Source organism: Pteropus vampyrus, unplaced genomic scaffold (assembly GCF_000151845.1).
Source record: "Pteropus vampyrus isolate Shadow unplaced genomic scaffold, Pvam_2.0 Scaffold157, whole genome shotgun sequence".
NCBI lineage: Eukaryota > Metazoa > Chordata > Mammalia > Chiroptera > Pteropodidae > Pteropus > Pteropus vampyrus.
In genome coordinates, this window is record NW_011888938.1 from 1,931,266 (window position 1) to 1,934,371 (window position 3,106).

Consider the following 3,106-nt stretch of genomic DNA (forward strand, 5'->3'; position numbering starts at 1 on the left):
TGCTGGCAGCTGTGCCTGACGCAGGGGTCTCCTCCGTCAGAGGCCCGGGTCCTTCCCTCCGGGACGGTTGGCTCAGTTAGGGAGACGGGGTGCGGGGTGGGGCAGCGGGGCGGCGAGCTCGGCGGCGGGGACTCTGCGTCGGGGAGCGCGCCCCCAGTTCGTCAGCTGCGCTGTCCCCCCCTTGCCCCGCAGCACGAATGCCTTCGTCCTGCTGCTCTGCGAGGCGCCCTTCTGCTGCCCGTTCATCGAGTTTGCGAACACGGTGGCGGCGACGGTGGACCGGCTGCGCTCCTGGCAGAAGGCGGTCTTCTACTGCGGGTGAGGGCCGCGGGCCGGGACGCTGGGGGGTGTGGCCTCGAGGGCCCCCGACTCGGTGACCCCAAGGGCGGTGGTGGCGCCGGCCCGGACCACGGGCCAGATGCGCTTGTTCACTGTCGGCGGAGGCCTCGCCGGGGTTCTCGTGCGCCGTGTCGCTGGCTGGCGGCCGTCCACGGGAGGTGCACGCGCCTCGTGGTGCCGCGTGTAGTGGAGAGACACAGGGAGCAGCTGGGAGCTGTTAGGCGCGGCTGGTGTGTGCGGGCTGGGCGTGGGGTCGGCGCGCCGCGGGGCACGAAGCACCACCTTCCGAGCGCGCACCGCTCACGATCCCGTCTAGGTGCGAATCCAGTCTGTGCTGCTTCACGGCCGAATCACGAGACTGAGCTAATTTCAGAATGTGTTTAATGCATAGAAGCTTCTAGCATAGTGCCTGGGGCCTAGGAGGCCCTCGGCAGCCCTGGCAGCAGCGGCAGCCGCAGTGACCGTTGCTGTTGCCCAGTGTCTTCAGAGGCGATCGTGCAGGTGCTGACGGCAGACGTCCCTCCCCGCCCGGAGGCCGCGCGTGTGGCCAGCGCACGGGCGTGTGCTTCGCCGCAGCCGCCCCGCGTTTCAAACAGGATCACACGGCACTGCGCGACGTCGGGTCCTATGCCTTGGTCTTTATGTTTCCGATGTATTGTTAAAACACTGACCGTAATTTACATTCGTTAAAAATAATTTGGAAAATAGAAAGAAAGTGGTCACCCAGAGCCCGGCCCATTAGCACTGCGACGTGTGCCATTTCACCGTGTCTTCAGGCGTCTTTCTAAAACCTGTTTCCTACACAGTTATGACCGTCGTAAATAAATTTGTGTTCTGCTTTTTTCCCATTTACTATCACGGTAAAAACGTTTCATTATCACCACAAAGACTTCACGAGAGTGTTCTTTGTGATAGGAATGTTCACTTCACGGCCACAGCCCGCTCTTCTGAGTGTGTAGGGTGGTCTGCGCGAAGCTGTGACAGACGCGTGTGAACTGAAGCCTCCTGTGTCGCTGATGGTTTCCTTAGTGTTTCCAGGTGTTTCCAGGTGCGGGATGATTCGGTCGAAGCTTATGATCACTGAAAAGGGGCCAGCGTGTGACTAAACTGCTTCCCGGAGGGGATCTGCTCGCCACCCCGCCCGCCCAGCGGTGCTGTGAGCCTGGTCGAGGGCTGAAATGCGTCTCCGTCTTTTTCACTGACGGCATTTTCTTTGTGAATATGGTCTGGTTTACTTTTACCTGTTGGCGTCTCAGTGTTTCAGTTAGTAAGTTCTGTGTGTTTCTATATTAAAGGCTCCTTAATCCTTTGTTACATTTTCTGCAAATGTTCTTCCGGCCTATTGTTTGCCTTTGATTTGTTTTGACGGATTTTTTCCCCGCAGCCTTTCCTTCCCTTTGTGGTTTCTATTCTTTTATCACCTAGAAATTTTGTAACTACAGTTGACCCTTGAGCAACGCGGGGGTGCGGGGTGCTGACCCCGCGTGCAGGCAGAAATCCGCGTATAACTGGACTCCCTGAAAATGTAACTGGTAATGGCCTCCTGTTCACCGGAAGGAAGCCTGGCTGATAACATCAACAGTTAATCCGGGTTTCGTACGTTATCTGTATCATACGCTGTGTTCTTGCGATAAAGTCAGCTGGAGGAAAGAGTGTTAAGAAAATCGCAGGGAAGAAAAAGCGTGAATACATTTGTAGTGTTGTATGTGTTCGTTGAAAAATCCACATTTAAGTGGACCTGTGCGGTTCCAAACTGTGTCGTTCAAGGGTCACCCGTTAGTGAAACCTCCGGTCACATGTCCAGCCACGGGGGCTTCTGCTGGAGTTCAGCTGGTCAGGTCCCATTGCCCTCCCCTCCCCTCCCCTCCCGCGGCCGCTGGCCGCTGGCCCGGCGTGTCTTCTGTGTGCTGGGTGTGAGGGCGTGTGGGCAGAGGGAAGCCCTTGGGGGTGCGTGTGGTGGAGCCTGGGCAGCCTTGGGGGGTGCGTGTGGTGGAGCCTGGGCAGCCTTGTCCGGGAAGTGGCAGGACAGAGTGCTGGTCCTCGAGCCGCTGGTGTTTCCCCAGCCCAGTTAAGCCCAGTTCCTACCACTGGTCTGGAAATCCCAGGATCAGGGGGTCAGCCCGAGGATGCTTCAGCCAGGGTGGACCCGTGCCGCTAGGTGGCGCCAAGCTGCATTGGGACCAGACAGCCCGCGAGCTAGCTGCCCATGCCGTGAACCTTGCCGTGACACCCCGGGTCTCACGTGGTTTAATCTTTGGGATCTGTCTTGCTGAGGTGTGGCTGGTTTTACTGGGCTAAGAGCCAGCATTTTAGTGCTTTCGCTGTTCCAGGCAGCGTGTTAAGCAGTTAACATGCCTCGTCTCTTTTAATCTCAAACTCTGAGGTTCGGTCCGCACTCCACAGCACGGAGAGTGGGCCTCACGAGGTCGAGTGACTCGCCCACAGTCACAAAGCTGGTAGGGGACTGAAGGGACACGGGGTCTTCTGGTCCGCCTGTTTTTATGAACAGTGGGGGGGTCGGGCCGTCTCGGTGCTGTTCAGCCCTCTTTTGGATGACAGATCTTTACAAAAGCCTGATGAAAGCTTGGGGTCTTCCCCCCGGAAGATGCGCAGAATTTGGCAAACAAGTTTTCAGGTGTTTGAGGACGTAGCGAAGCCCGGCTGTGCATCTGTCCCAGCTGGTCTCTGGGGATCCTGCCTGGGAAGGGGGCTGGGGCGAATCTGGGAAGCCCGGAAGCGGCATGGCGGCCACGGGGCGGGCGTGCCC

The 3,106-nt window shown here is 58.4% G+C and overlaps 1 protein-coding gene and 2 long non-coding RNA genes across 3 annotated transcripts in view; 2 read left to right on the plus strand and 1 right to left on the minus strand.

Moving 5' to 3' along the window:
- CACFD1 (calcium channel flower domain containing 1) overlaps positions 1–3,106 on the plus strand; it is a 9,226-nt gene that overhangs the window by 2,957 nt on the left and 3,163 nt on the right. The window lies entirely within an intron of this gene.
- On the plus strand, positions 230–1,666 carry LOC111745547. The gene is made up of 2 exons (XR_002782685.1): positions 230–318; positions 1,255–1,666. It is a non-coding gene; the product is annotated as an uncharacterized LOC111745547 (long non-coding RNA).
- LOC111745548 overlaps positions 1,537–3,106 on the minus strand; it is a 2,415-nt gene continuing 845 nt past the window's right edge. Inside the window, exon 2 of the long non-coding RNA XR_002782686.1 lies at positions 1,537–1,580. This is a non-coding gene — a long non-coding RNA (uncharacterized LOC111745548). The remainder of the gene's footprint in view (positions 1,581–3,106) is intronic.